Source organism: Lactuca sativa, chromosome 7 (genome assembly GCF_002870075.4).
Source record: "Lactuca sativa cultivar Salinas chromosome 7, Lsat_Salinas_v11, whole genome shotgun sequence".
NCBI classification, from domain to species: Eukaryota; Viridiplantae; Streptophyta; class Magnoliopsida; order Asterales; family Asteraceae; genus Lactuca; species Lactuca sativa.
In genome coordinates this window covers 32,364,216-32,381,352 of record NC_056629.2, presented here as the reverse complement: position 1 = coordinate 32,381,352, position 17,137 = coordinate 32,364,216, and positions in this window count along the sequence as shown.

Genomic DNA, 17,137 nt, shown 5'->3' with positions numbered 1-17,137 from the left:
AACAATTAATATCATATATGGCAACATATAACATTTAGCACATAAAAGCATTTTAGGCAACTTTCCTAAAATAAACTAGTGCTCGTGTCTATAATATATCAGACACACTTCTCACAATCTCCACTTAGCATTCTAAGTTTAAGTCTAGAAATCCTACAAATTCCTAGTTCGCTTAAACTAATGCTCTGATACCAACTGTAACATCCCCAAAATATCGGCCAGAAAAGACCGATTTCATTTATGCTTTTTAAAATAATTTCAGAGTAAATCCTTTTGATTTAAAAGTGTTGCGGAATTTGTTCCCAAAACAAAACATAATAAAATAATATTTATCAAAGCATTTCATCAAGAGATGCATTTTCATTATATAATCAAAACTCGGGATGTCATGTTCCGATACAGACCATAAAGCATAAACGATAACATTACAAGTCATTCAACAAATATATACATATACAGACTTGTAAACAAAACAACTCGATGATTCATCCATCTTACGCCCTTGCGCCACTTCCTGTAATACAAATAAAACTGAGTGGATCAGGCTTGGGATCCTGGTTAGCATATAGGGTTTTCAACCCACAATAAATAAATTATATTTAATTTCACCAACCAATCACTATCCCGATTACCCATTCCCGTTATCCTCACTTTACGTCCCTAAAATAACATCTATCTCAAGGGACCTAATCTAGGATTTTCATCGGGACGGACATTACTGTTAAGGGGTTTCCTCAACAATAGATATCCTAAAGGCAACCATGAGGGGGATAGAGTACACCGTTGAACACATCGTTCACAACACCTATAGGTTATGAACCTGCTAGCGTTCCACAGGACTGTCTAGAAAGAGTCCATGGTCGTTATCCATACTTCGCTGAATAACTAGATCAACAACAACAACAACATCGAGGCCTCTCATCTGTTTATTACACACCAACTATCTACCCATGTTCTACCCAACATATTAGTAGATAAAAATATATATTTTCATAGATAGTTTAAAACCTGTATATCATTTTCATTCAATACATATTCCACATAACAGATGAGGCACACCCACATAACACATATTTCATAGAAAGTAAGTCAGATCTATGAGATAGAAGAGAATGAATATACATTCACACTTATAACAACAAAATTATACACATAAACAACAATATACTTAATACACTCAAACCATACTTGTATTATTATCGTGTTTATGAAAGGTAGTATACACTCACTTGATCAGAAGACGATCAGATAGCACTACGGCTTGTAGAAGTAGTAATCCTCAGCAGATCTGGAAGATCTCTACAAAAATCGAACTTCTCGCGGGCAGAGCTTCGGCTCGGAAACCGCACTTCTCGGGATCTTCGGGATCTCGGGACTTGCTTCGGGGCTCGGGAATGATACCGGGGCTTCGGGGTACTTCTGGTACGCAAATCGAGGTAAAACGGGAGAGAGAAGAGAGAAAAGAGCAAAAGAACTCGGCTGCCCTCGCATCCTATTTATAGGAGGCTGGAGCCTCGGAGTACGCTGGGCGTATTGCCTCAAAATCGTCATTGCTTACGTATCCGAAGAACTTGAGTGCGAGGCGTGTCATGCTTCGCTGTACGCGGGGCGTACGCTAGTACGCTGGGCGTACTTCGGATGAGTCCGATGACTCCTCTTCGGATAATGCCGGATTTAATAATTAAATTTAATTATTAATTATTTAATAAACTTCGAAAATTCATATCTTCTTCATATGAACTCCGTTTTCGACGTTCTTTATATCCACGCGTAGGTGAGACTACGCTCTACAACTTTCGTTTAGACTCTGTCGGCTAATTTTAACTTTATTTTTATTATTTATTTTTAATAGGTCGGGACAGAAAAACTTCGTTATAAATTCATAACTTCTTCGTTTGACGTCCGTTCTCGCCTAACTTTTCATCGCTTCGATACCAACAACGAGACCTTCGATCCTCGTTTAGATTGCTTCGGCTAAAAACCGCTCGATCTCAAATCGAGTATTTCAGGCTGCATACCGCTAAGTCGAAACTTCAGAAAATCGTAACTTCCTCATACGAAGTCAGATTTGGGCGTTCTATATATATTCGGAAACCTCGTTTCAACTACTACAACGTTATCCAAAGATATTAAGTTTATTTTACACTTAAATTTTGATGCTTATTTTTATTCTTAATTGATCCAACCACATAATTAAGCAATTAAGCACAAAACACATAATACTCAAATAATACACATCTATTATTTCAAAACGGGTTACAAAGGTTAACCTAGACTATTATATCAACATTAATGACAGGCCCAGAAACACAGGCGTTACAGTTGGGCTCACAAGGTCTTAAGGAATCTAAGCTACAGGAAAGGTATGTCATTCTACTAGTTTTGTAATACATATACCCCCATAATATGTTAGTTAGGATGAAAGCCTTGGAAAATGAAAGTTTGCATGTATAATAGTGAAAACATAGATTCAAGGTTTCTAGGGTTGCATGCACACCTTAGGAGTGTTAGAATGCTCAAAACCCATCACATTTGTGATTTGAGTCAATATCAAATTTTGGTATGTAGTCTAGTTTAACCAAACGTTTAATAGAATTGTAATTTACATGTTCTAAACGACCATGCCAAACATTTAAACACTCAAGCATATAAGCAGAACTGGAACTTGATATGTTCATTTCATTTGACACCATTACATTCATTTTGAACATGTCATTCAAAGTATATCCTTTTCCAACAAACATGCCATTCTTGGACAAAACAAACTTGTCCGACTCAAACACAAGCTTAAAGCCAAAGTTATTCAACAAACCACCCAACACTAGATTCTTACGCAGCTCTGGAACATATAAAACATCCCCAAGCTTCACATCTTTCCCCGATGTCCTTTTTGAGAACATCACCAACACATTTGATATCCACGGTAGCTACATTTCCCATGCACATCTTTTCACCATCTTCAACTTCCTTGTAGGTGTTTAAACAACTCTTTTCATGACACATGTGATGAGTAGCCCCCATGTAAATCCATCACTCTCTTCAATTAGTCTTCATGATATTCACCTCCAAGACTATGGCGGTAAGATCAATTATCATGGACACCAACTCCATGTCATCATTCATCATGTTTGCTTAATGGTTCTCCCATTTGGGTTGCGGGCACTCTGAAACCTTGTGACCTGGTTGGCCATAATTGTAGCACTTGAACTTCTTGAAATTTCATGCCTTGGGACCTAGGTTCTTTCCCTTTCTTTTCCCTTTGTGAGATCCCATGCCTTTTCTCTTAAGTTTGACCATCTTCCACCACATGTGCCTTAAAAGGTTCAATATCACCGCCTTTCTTCAAAGCCATTCGATTGTCTTCTTCAATATGAAGATGCATCATGTAACACCCATGTTTCTTGCTAGGAATTAATAAGATGATGTATTAATTAATGTCAAAATTTAACCTATTTGGTGTGATAAGGTAAAATTTTGTGAATATTATGTGTTCTATGCGTAAATATTTGTAGTATATGTGCTTATTACGAAATAATAAAATAAGAATAAAATACATGTCTAAATAGAAATAATAATAACGACGAATATCCTTGACAAAATTTGAAGTAGTCGTGACAAGGATTCTAGAGACAAAGGAAACACTTAAATCCTACTTATAACAAAGGAGTTACGATTCGTTGATGTCTCACATTACAGCCACATATATCGTAAATAGTGAATCGGAGATAGATTACATTTTAGCCTTCGCAACCTAAACGAAAGTCGTAGTAGTCGTTAAACTGAGAGCATGCATATAGAGAACGTCTAAATCTAACTTCATTAAAGTAAGTTACGATTTTTCTAAGATGCAGAATAATAATATACGGCCCAGAAATCAAATTTCAGATCAGTTGATTTTTTGCCGAAACAATCTAAACAAGAACTGAAGATCTCATTAATAGGAGTATGTCGGTATAAAGACAGTCAAGAACGGACGTCGGGCGAGGAAGTTTTAAATTAAAAACGAACTTTAATAGTCTAAGCCTATTAAAAATATAACTTAAAAAATAAAGTCAAAATTAGCCAATGGAGTCTAAATGAAAATTGTAGATCTCGTCGATAGCTACCCGTGGATATAAAACATATCTAAAACGACGCTGGAATGAAGAAGTTATAAGTTTTCCAAGAATTTATAAAAACCCGCACGCTTTCATGCGCACAGCCAAGATGTGTGGCGTGCATCGACAACCCACGAGATTACAACACATGTCACCACTAGATGAACGCCACATCACCACCCTAACTGATGTGTACTGCACCCCGACAGGTTGTGCGACGTGCATAGCTTTTTCGGGATATATAGACTCGCCTCTGTATACGCTTTCTTCCTCACACCCCTACGACTTTTCTCTCTTGATATTCTTCGACTTATAGCCATTTTACCGTAGTTTCTAGTATACCAGTGAAGCCTTGCGAACCCTCAGTGGCCTACAAGTACTAGCCATCGAGTAGAGCTTTGCCAGTGCAATTTCCAGACTTTTGTCTAGGGAATCTTTGTAAGTTAGATTATACTCTATTCTATTTTAGTGTAATTTATATTTAAATTCATATTCGTTGTTATGAATTTATAAATAAGATTTGTCAGTGGTTTAATTGTCATATTACTGATTAATCTACTTACGGGATGATTTCTAGGCGCAATTTAGTGAGTTGTTTAAAAGGGGATTTCCAAATAGTATACTTGTATACCAAATGGACCCTACCTCCGATATGATACTACCTGGTTGTCTCTTATCAACTAAAGATCAGTAGACATTGGGATTATTTAGAAATCTAGACTATTAATCAGTCACAAGGGATAATAAACTAAGACTTAGAGATATGAGCCTAATTCATATCAAAGGAAAAGCCAAGTGTTGAAGCGAAGCTTGTCCAACTTTCGATTCTTCACTTTAAAAAGTGATTGCATAGTTACTTTCATATTACACATAGATATAGAGTATTTAAGATAATTACATGCTATATGTGCCTATTATATGTGTTCATGATATATATGCTAGATGAACAATTTATACATGTTTTACTTGATTCAAACTGTGTATTTATTTTTATACCTATAAATATATTGGGTAGAAATGGATAAATAAAAGATGATATAGATGATTAGAGGTCGTGAATTTAAAGATGATCAAGTCGTCTAGCAGAGATAGATGATGGCAACAGACCATTCTTAACAGTCCAGTGGAACGCTTGATGGGTTTTGATACAAAATATAAGCTCGTTTTTTCAATAAAAACCGACAACGGAAATCTTTAAAAAATAACAAGTTTATTTTAATTTATAACGCAATCAAACCATCAATGATCCATTTATATAGGTTAGAATGAACTAAAAACACAACCAAAGAGTGTTTAGAATGACAACCTTTGAAGCCTTTGAATCCACTTGGTTTTGGGGTGTTGATGAAGATAGCAAAAATCAAAGAATATGATTTCTCTATGTGTATCCACCATCAAGAGTAAGGCACTCGGAATGCTAGTTCCTTCTTGTATTCTTGAGTGTCTTCGGCCTTTAAGTGGTTAACTCAAACAATGGAGTTAGATAATGGGTGTACCTGAAGTAGAGTCACACGACTTGACTTTAATATCTCTAAGATCTTTCAAGTATTTTGGGCAGATTTGTTTCCAATGTCCCTTCAATTGGTAGTAAAACAAATGGACTCTTTGGGGTTAACACATAGAATAATCCCATAACTACCCTTTCTTTTTACCATACGATCAAACGCTCTGATCTTGGACGAAGCCTTTCTATTGGGAAGAGAAATCTTTTATGGATCACCATTGTCATCATTGCCAATATCCATGGAAACCTTGGAATTAGACCCAATAAGCATCTTTGCTTTATATGTGCTCTTAATCATTTCCGCTCCAGAAACTATCAACATTTAGGTTAGATAAATTAGGTTCATGTGGATATTCCTCATATAAAAGTTCTTAATGAACTGATCATATCACTTTTGAAGCGAAAGAAGAACCAAATCAATGGTTTTCTCCCTTGGGAAATGACACCCGTTCTATCCAACTTGTCAATGTATGATTTCATTTGTGGAACATGCACACACACAAAATTTCCATCTTGATGTCTATATGCCAGTAGGGATTGAGTTGTCTCATATCTTTCAACTTGAGGAAAATATGACATTGGGAGAGTCTTAGGAGGAGGAGGTGGAAGAGTTAAAGAAGCATGATGTCCAGTTCCACCAATTCGCAAAGAAGGGAAAACATTTTCACCTTGATCAGAATGTGGAAGATCATCTTTAGAAGGAAGAGGAAAACCATAACTTCGATTCAAGTTAGTTGATTTTAATCCTTAATTATTAACCCAAAATTTAAATTAAGGTTAAGATCCATATTTTTTATTCGAAATTTAAAGAAGGATACCTTAATCAAATTCGAATCTATTTTAGGTAGGTAAGGCTTTTACCAGTTTTAATCTTATGAAACTCCTAGATCCTTTGAGATTCATTGAATCTTATTAATGGCAAGTTTAATGTTAGATTATGCTCTCACTTTTGTAACTGGGATGTCGAGGATCACAAACGAGATATAACCATGCAAACCCGCTTGACTACCTCGATGCCATTTATCATCTCTTATTGATGTGTCAGTTAACCACACATGCTCCATCAACAATGATAATTTTCAATATGCCCATCATATCTCTTTATAGTCCCTATTAGTGTGTCGGTTAACCACACACGCTCCATTAACGACATATAAAGCATGATGTATTTTTTCATGGATTAGCATACATTTCACATTTTTTCTAAAGTAACTAAGAGTAGGATTTTATAAAGATGGTTTAGTTACTTTATGTCATTATACTTATTAATGAGATTATATCCTATCAAATATGTTCGGCTAACGACCCTCCACCACGCAAGAGTGGATACCCAATGAAGATTATTTTATAGGCTACTTCATTAAACTCCCCTTATAGTATGGCTTTGTGAATGGATCGTACTAGCGATTTGATTGACTTGTCTTATACATATATTATATCAATCTTTTAACTGAATATAGTATAAGGTATATTTTAATTTTTTTCTAAAATACTAGGTTTAAATTTAAAATTTTCAAAATTTTCAAAATTTAATTTAATTAAAAATGAACCAATGTTGATTTAATCTTTATCTTTTAATTAATCAATTAATTAAATCATTATGGATTAAATAATTATTAACAACTAACCAAATGATAAAATAATTCAAATTTAATCATAATCCTAAGCCTTCTAATTTTCGAAAATAGGCTAGGGTTTATCATGTTTTAATTGTTCAAATTTTAAGGCATTTAAAATAACAAATAAGGAAACAAGGCAAACCCTAAAAGGGATCCTCAATTTTCAAAAATTAGCCATAGGGGGCCTAGGGTTTCTAAAACCTTTGCAAATTTCATAAATATAGGGTGGAGACTAGGGTTTCAAGAACCCTAGGGATTTTCGAAAATTTCCTCATTAGGGTTTCATTTTTACAAACCCTAATTTTGATATATTCAACTTTGTGCAAGTTCAATGAGAACAATAGCTTTGAAAGTACTTATGGGTTTTATATGTTATAAAAATTTATTTTTGGCAGAAAAACATAAACCCTAAGTACACATGCACCCTAACGGATCAATGTTCTCACTATGATTTGCAAATAACTATTGAATATCAGGAACCCTAAAAGTACATTGCTATTTTTGAAATTACTAAAGGTTATTAGAAAATACATACCTTAATTTATTATAGTAAATAAACTAGTAATTCTTCCTTGTTGTTCTTTAGAAAGCAAGCACCAGAAGTCTCGTGCCTCTAATGGCTCACACCCAAACCCTAGCAAGTTGGAGGCTTAAGAGGAGAGAGGAAGAGAAAGGAAATCTTAGAATTCTCTCTTTTGAATGAAGTGATTTCAAAAATAATAACCTAAATGGGTTTATATAGGTGATAGGGAGGCTAAGGATAAGACAAGTTTCTTTTACATAACTCTAATCATTTTGCTTTCCCCCGAAGGCATCCAAGTTTCCTTAGAGCCCAAGAAAAGCTCTAGAAACCCTCTACTCCTCTAAACAATGTTAAGCTTTTGAACATTGTCACCTTTAGTCTACTAGTTTTAATTAATCAATTCCAATTAATTTCTGATTAATTTTTAATTAAACAATACTATTTCTAATTAATATATTATTCTCATAATATATTAATAAATTATTTATTTTGATTTCTACTTAATTTATTAACCATATAATAAATTAATAACTTAGTCTTTCTCTCTCCAAAAACCATTCCAGTCAATTACTAGGTTTAAGGGCAACCCAAAATGACTTTGCTAATAATTCAAGATTATACTAATTTAGTTATTGGCTTATACACCTAATCCAAGAATTTCTTCCTACCAATAAACCACATGATGTCATCTTTTCCTTGTGCTTATACCATATGTAACATCACAATTTTCAAAGCCAAAAAAATCATTTTGATATAACAATTTAGAAGAACATTTATAAGAAAACATCATCGAGTCACCTCATTTCATAAACCATAATCATATATCTAAGCCATATCATAAAAATAGTAACAATGTCAGAGTACAATCCCAAGAACCTCATAATGTGGAAATCATGTGTGTGTGATGCGCTGCTACCGTGCCAGCACCTTCCCCTTCGATGGAGAGGTACCTGAAAATAAAACTGAAAACTGTAAGCACGAAGCTTAGTGAGTTCCCCCATCATACCACATACATACACATATAATTCCTACTCTTTGGTATCTTTCAATCAGTATCAGACATGCATAACTGGAAGTTGGGCTTCCCTTTGGTATCTTTCAATCGGTAGTCGGGAGCTGACCTCCCCATCAGTATCTTTCAACCGGTAACCGAGAGCTGACCTCCCCTTCGGTATCTTTCAACTGGTAACCGGGGAGTATTTCACCCCTACCACTACCACATAATAACATATCATGAACATATAGCTAGACAAGCATGGGTACTGTCTACCCCTTTGGTATCTTTCAACCAATAACCGGGGACTATTTCATCCCTACTACTACTAGCACATATAGCATCCTAGGCCCTAGCAGATAAGCGTAACAGACAGTGGCATACCAGATAATCATCACAAAAACAATCATCTAACTACAACTCCTACTTAGTGGGCCGAAATTGTGGCCTTCGACCCCTGGAAGGTAACTCACCTTAATGTCGTACAATAACTTAATTGTCCTCGGCGCTGGTATCAACTCCTCTCAAACTCCTAAACACATTAACCCCCCTTAATTACCATTTCATACTTGTAACCTTTTTAAGGGTCAACTCAGGTCAAAGTCAAAGACAAGGTCAACACCTTGGTCAAAGTCAAGTTTTGGTCAAACTCAACACCTGGTTGACTCAATTCGCCGAGTTGGTCCACCAACTCGTTGAGTTCCATAATCCACAAAATTTTGGAACTTCGATCCTACTCTTCGAGTCTTTTAAGAACTCGTCGAGTTCTCCTTCATACAGAATCGGGACCTTTTGCTCGTGACTCGCCGAGTTCATCCTTGAACTCATCGATTTCTTCTTCATACCAGTCGGGACATTGCCTTGAACTCGTCGAGTTCTTTGATCTTCAAGTCCACAATCACGTCCATCTTATTGATTCCTCTTCTAGACTCAACTAGATTGCTCAGAAAATGAAAAGGTTAGGGATCCATGACCCGACTCGTCGAGTCCTATGAACGACTCGTCAAGTCCCCCAAAGTCCAAGTCTATCCGGTCGATTTCAGTCGCGTTTTAATGCAACCAGAACATAGATCTGACCTCCTAGGATCGATATAGCACGTAAAGTTACAAACTTTACTTGCATGCATGGGTTAATTAGTCCATAAAGTCCTAAAAAGTGTTCCATAAGATGCATGGGACTCCCAAGGCCATAAATTTGGCACCTTTATGCCATAAAGTCCCTCTAAGACTCTGGATCCGAAGTCCTAACACCAAAACAAGCTTGCATCCATGAATGGTTCCATAATGAGCTCTAAATGGACCTAAACTACCCCATGGAGATATCCAATGAATGAATGAACAAGGTATAAACTTTATACCTCAAATGAGCTGGGAATGTGCCAAAATCTCTGGATCTACATGTTTCCTCTTGATCTCCCAACCTTCCTCTTTCTTCTCAAGCTTCAAAAACACACAACATGGCACAAAAAGCTCAAGAACACTGAAAAACAGATTAGGGTTTCGAGAATAGGGTCTGAGGGTAATGGAGGCTAAAGTGGAGGCCATATAAGTTGTTTAAATAGGGTGAAAACCCTAAGATTTAGGGTTTCATTCAGACAGATCTACTCGTCAAGCCGGGGCTTCCGACTCGTCGACTAGACTCTTCCACCCGCGTCCAAGACTCGCCCCTACTCGACGAGTTTGGGGCCTCAACTCATCGAGTCCCAGTATAAAAGTGCAAAAACTTATATTGAAAATATGTAACGGGAACCGAGCGTTACAACTCTCGCCCGCTTATTTTAGACTTCATCCTCGAATTCAGTTGTTGCATCTGGAAAAATCTCGGGGTAGTACTCTCTCATCTCGTCCTCTAGCTCCCAATTTCATTCTGAGCTCTTCTGGTGCTGCCATTGCACCTTCACTAGCTCAACCTCTTGTTCCTCAGATCCTTCGAACTCCTATCGAGGATAGCTATTGGTCGCTCGATGTAGTTCAGGTTGTCATCCACCTGAATATCCTCTAGAAGCACCACTGTCGAGTCGTCTACCAGGCACTTCCGCAGCTGGGAGACATGAAAGATACTATGAATATTGTTGGAATAGTGTCTAAGGCTGCAACTATATTTGGCAAGTATTTGACCTGGTTGTGCATGGTCCTTTTGGGTTGCCTTCACCATAGCAACTTGACAGGATGATTTATAATGAGAGAAGAAATATTATTAATATATTATGAGAATAATATAATGAATAATAATATTGTTATTTGATTAATATAAGTCATAAATTAATTAGGAATTAATTTGGTGACTTAAAGAGATTAATTAAATAAAAGGGCATAAACTGTCAATTGTATGATAGTTGTACTTTGGGCTATAATCCCTTATGGATAAGGGGTGGAAGGTTTTGGGGTTTGGAAAGACCTAGAAATCGTCCAAGGCTTATCATTAGAGAGATTGGATTGCTTAGGGCCTAAGTTATCCAATTAGGGTTTAAGGGTGAAACTCTAGGAGCCTCACTAGTATAAATAGACCCATAGGGTCAAGGAAATTGGCACTCTTTCTTTTGAAGAAACCCTGGCCGACTTCCTCCCCTCTCCTCTCCTCTCTCTCTCTCTCTAATCATCCTCTTGCTAAGTTGGTGTTTGTAAGCCATTAGAGGAGTGACAATTGTGACTCTAAGCTCCAGGGACAAGAAGAATCAAGCAAGATACCTAAGGTAATCCTTTAGATTTGTTTTCTTATGTTATTATACTAGATCTATTGATCAAAGTCTTGGATACATTGCATGTTCAATTAGAGAAACCTAGATCCAAGCATTAGGGTTTGCATGTGCACATAGGAATGTTCTTATGGCTCAAACCCATCAGTGGTATGAGAGCCTTGATTGGTTTCCATTGAATTGATGCATTGGTTGCTTGATTGTTGGTTGCAAAATTCGATTTTGTCCTTCTGCCTGATGAACTCGGCGAGTTCCATAGTGGACTCGGCGAGTAGGCCTCAACTCGGCGAGTCCATTGTGGCACTCGGCGAGTTCGAGCGTCAGAAGGAGCTAGTTTCGGGATTTCTTGATGTTTATCTTATGGAAACTTGCCTTTATCTTAATGGGTCAATATAAATCCGATTTTAACATATATTTGAGTATATCCTTGACCTAATTAAAGATATTTATCAATTAATTGAATAATGATTTCCTTATGTGATAACCGATTGATTATTTTAATTAAATTGGTAAATTGTTATGCAAGAAACATTTAAATAAATCAAATAAAGATAATTGTGAGATTAAATGGTTAATTTGAATTATTTGTTATTTGATCCCTTATGTTTTGAAAAGTTTAAAACTTGTCCTCAAGTTTTGAAATTTATGTTTTGTGATTAAAAGTTTAATTTAGACAATTTAAATTTCAAACCCTAGAATTTTACAAGTTTAAAATTCAACCCTATACTCTATATGATTACAAGCTTTATATATATATATATATATATATATATATATATATATATATATATATATATATATATATATATATATATATATTAAATGGTTAATTTGAATTATTTGTTATTTGATCCCTTATGTTTTGAAAAGTTTAAAACTTGTCCTCAAGTTTTGAAATTTATGTTTTGTGATTAAAAGTTTAATTTAGACAATTTAAATTTCAAACCCTAGAATTTTACAAGTTTAAAATTCAACCCTATACTCTATATGATTACAAGCTTTATATATATATATATATATATATATATATATATATATATATATATATATATGTATGTATGTATAATTAAAATGCTAGTCTTACCGTTAGTAGGCCTCATTCATGAAGCCGGTCTATAAGGTGGGTATAAGGTTGCGGCCTATAAAATGGCGCTTAATGGGTGTACACTCACACCCACCGCTTGCTTGATCGGTGGAGGGTCGTTATCCGAACGGGTAGGATAGGGCAACCTCATCTCCTCATTAAAAGTAAAATATTGAAATACAAAGTAACTACATGTTTTTCAAATTCCCAATCCTAGTTACTTTAGGAAAAGTGAATTGATGCAATCCCATGAAATTACACTTTGCACCCTTGCTAAGAAGTTAGTGTTGCGTGTGTGGTTTACCGGCACACTAATTGGTTCTAAGCAAAGGTGGCAAAGGGTGATTCATTGTTTATCATAGTTCGGTGGAGCGTGTGTGGTTTACCGGCACATCGAATATGTGATTGTTACAATGAAGGCACCGTGTAGATTTGCATGGTTATTCACACCCACTTTGTGATCCTCGGCATCCCAGTCACAAACGAGAGGGGCATATCGAGATTTAAACATGCCATTGAAAAGTTCAATGAATCTCATCGAAACCTAGGAATTCTCAATACATTTAGAACTTAAGGTTATGTTTTCATGGTGGAGAATTAGTGAATCGTCATTCACTTACCTTCAAATTGTTTGCATGTTGGATTACGGCATCCCTTTTCTAATATGTAAATATTGTTGTTGGATCCTAGCCCTAATTTTTCTTATTGGGTGATAATTAGGGATTCAAATTCTAATCTATCTTTGTCCTTTCTATTTGTAGATGTCGAACGCGAAAAACGCTGCTGCTAGTTCATTCACATTGATGAGCCTTTGCCAAAACCTGACTTTCGATGGGACGAACTTTAGCGAATGGATAAGATACATTCGCATGATTGCTCGCTACGAGGACAAAGAGTATGTCCTCGATGAGAAGCTCGAGAAGATCAACCCAGAAATCGCAACTCTGGCTGAAATGACTGCTTTTGAGACTCAAGAACGTGATGCGACGAAGGTTCATTGCATCATGATAGCCACAATGAACGCTGAATTCCAAAAGTCCTACGAGGACATGTATCCGTACGAAATGCACCAAGACTTGTTGGAGAGATACCACCAAAACACGAGGCAGGAGCGTTACGAGATTTTCACTAACATGATCTCCGCCAAAATGGGTCATGGAGAATCTCTAACCGTGCACCTGCAAAAGATGCAAAGGTATGTGGATCGTCTTCGCAAGTTGAATGTTGACTTTGGGGAAGACGAGATACTCACGACAAGCTCGAACCTCGTAGTGAGCGATGTATTTTCATCGGCTACCTGCAGAAATCCTTTGGATATCTCATCTATAGACCGAAGGACAATGTTGTCTTCGTTGCGAGGAGAGGAGTTTTCCGAGAGCGAGAACTCATAAGCCAAGGAGACAGTGGGAGGCAAATCGAACTTGAAGATATTCAAGAATCGAATGATGAAGGAACCTCTACCGTTGGTGCTCAATCCAAGGAGGAAACTCTGGTTGAACCGATTGACGAGTCCTTACCTCTTAGACGTTCCGAAAGAGTTAGAGTTCAACCCCAGTTTTATGGTTTTCATATTACTATCGAAGGGGACACGTATATTAGTGATGGCACACTAATAAATCTAGATGAACCTAATAACTATAAGGAAGCCATGGCAGGCCCGGAGTCTGCAAAATGGAAAGAGGCAATGGACAGCGAGATCCAATCCATGTATGACAACAAAGTTTGGAATTTGGTTGATAATGTGCCCGGACGTAAGACCGTTGGGTGCAAATGGATCTTCAAGAAGAAGACCGACGTGGATGGAAAGGTACACACATATAAGGCGTGATTGGTTGCGAAGGGCTTTACTCAAACTCCCGGAGTTGACTATGATGAGACCTTCTCACCAGTTGCGAAAATAAAGTCTATTAGAGTGATGCTAGCTATTGCCGCATTTCATGATTATGAGATTTTGCAAATGGATGTCAAGACCGCTTTCCTTAATGGGAAGTTGGCTGAGGATGTTTACATGGCTCAGCCAGAGGGTTTTGTTGATCTGAAGCATCCCAATAGAGTGTGTAAGCTTGAGAAGTCCATTTATGGACTTAAGCAAGCGTCTCGCAGATGGAATCTTTGCTTCGATGAGAAAGTCAAAGAGTTTGGATTTGTACGAAGCGAAGATGAATCATGTGTATATGTCAAAGGCAGTGGGAGTATAGTCGGCTTCCTCGTTCTGTATGTCGATGACATACTACTCATAGGAAACGACGTCCCGACATTGCAGGAAGTTAAGTCCTGGCTCGGGAAGTGCTTCGCTATGAAGGACCTCGGAGAGGCTTCCTATATTTTGGGAATAAGGATAGTGAGAGAACGAAGTAAGAGACTAATAGGACTTAGTCATAACACTTACTTAGACAAAGTACTAAAACGTTTTAGTATGGAAAACTCGAAGAAGGGAGAATTATCGATACAAAGGAATGCCAAGTTGAGTAAGACTCAAAGTCCGAGTACCGAAGCCGAAATAGCAGAAATGAGCCAAGTACCATACGCTTACGCAGTTGGCTCAATCAAGTATGCTATGACTTGTACTCGCCCTGATGTAGCCTTTGCTTTGAGCATGGTTAGTAGATATCAAGGGAACCCTGGCAGAGCCCATTGGATTGTGGTCAAGAATATCCTTAAGTACCTTCGGAGGACCAAGGAATGGTTTTTAGTCCTCGGAGGGAGTGATGACTTGAAGGTGCGAGGGTATAGTGACGCCAGCTTTCAAACCGACAGAGACAACTACCGTTCGCAGTAGGGCTAGGTCTTTACCCTAAATGGAGGAGCAGTAACTTGTAAAAGTTCCAAGCAGGAAGCTGTAGCTGATTCAACATGCAAATCAGAGTACATTGCAGCGAGCGAAGCGTCGAAGGAGGCAATATGGTTGAAGAACTTCATTGGTGATCTTGGAGTTGTGCCTGCCATAAAGGAGCCTATGGAAATTTTATGTGATAATGAAGGAGCGGTTGTCTTAACCAAGGAACCAAGGGATCATGGTAGATCTCGTCATATCAACAGAAAATATCATTTAATTAGACATCGAGTAGAAGAAGGACAACTCGTGGTTAAGAGGATATCATCAGAAGATAACCCAGCAGATCCGCTTACGAAGGGACTGGGCAGGGTTAAGCACTTGCAGCATGCTAGGAGTATTGGGTTGAAGGATGATATTATTTTAGATTAGATAGTATTAGAAACGTGTAATAGATAAATGTAATTAACATTTGATGATTAAATAAAGGAGTATTACTTATGAGTAATGTTACTGTCTTATGTTAATTGTTTAGCTATTGTTTCACTTTGCATGTTTTGACTTCCAGAATAACTGAGTTTATTAAGAATAATCGAATTATTCAAACAGTCCACAATCGTTCATATATTGGAAGTAGGTATGAATGAATATTGTCATGAATTGGTGTGTAGATTGTCTAAATGGTATTAGACATAGCAAAAGTTTGCTACAACGTTCATGAGTGCTTATGAACTAGTTTTGAGCATTGGAACAAACCCGCGCTTGCTAGAATCACCTTATGGAATGTGACGAAAAGGTTGATCGCAAGACGATAATATCATATGGTCTTAAAACCTAGATATATGGTTTGTTATTTGTTAATTGGTTGTACATTGATAATGCGAAACCGCATCAGTAAATTGATGTTATAAAACGCATTGTTGTGTATAGTTGATTAATGAATAAGTAAATGCATATAAGTCGAAGTTTATATGTTACTTTTATCCTAAGAGGGTAAACGCGATATCTCGGCCACTCGATGATTTGATTTGACTTATGTGTCGGGCCCGGTCAGAACTAAATTGATGTGTTCGATTAAGTTCTATGTAGAATAAATCTGAGATCGAGAAACCAACTGTTGGACAATTAATTCCATAAGAATTGTCTGCATGATATCTAAACAGAGGACTGTACGATCCCTTATCTAAAGGACAACATTGATAAGATCAGAGTTTGAAAGCGTCTTTAAGAGCTACGATTACTAATCGGATTATACTTGTTTATATAGTTACTAGACTTATCCAAGTGGGAGACTGTTGGAATAGTGTCTAAGGTTGCAACTATATTTGGCAAGTATTTGACCCGGTTGTGCATGGTCCTTTTGGGTTGCCTTCACCATAGCAACTTGACAGGATGATTTATAATGAGAGAAGAAATATTATTAATATATTATGAGAATAATATAATGAATAATAATATTGTTATTTGATTAATATAAGTCATAAATTAATTAGGAATTAATTTGGTGACTTAAAGAGATTAATTAAATAAAAGGGCATAAACTATCAATTGTATGATAGTTGTACTTTGGGCTATAATCCCTTATGGATAAGGGGTGGACGGTTTTGAGGTTAGGAAGGACCTAGAAATCGTCCAAGGCTTATCATTAGGGAGATTGGATTGTTTAGGGCCTAAGTTATCCAATTAGGGTTTAAGGGTGAAACCCTAGGAGCCTCGCTAGTATAAATAGACCCATGGGGTCAAGGAAATCGGCACTCTTGCTTTTGAAGAAACCCCGGCCGACTTCCTACCCTCTCCTCTCTCTCTCTAATCATCCTCTTGCTAAGTTGGTGTTTGTAAGCCATTAG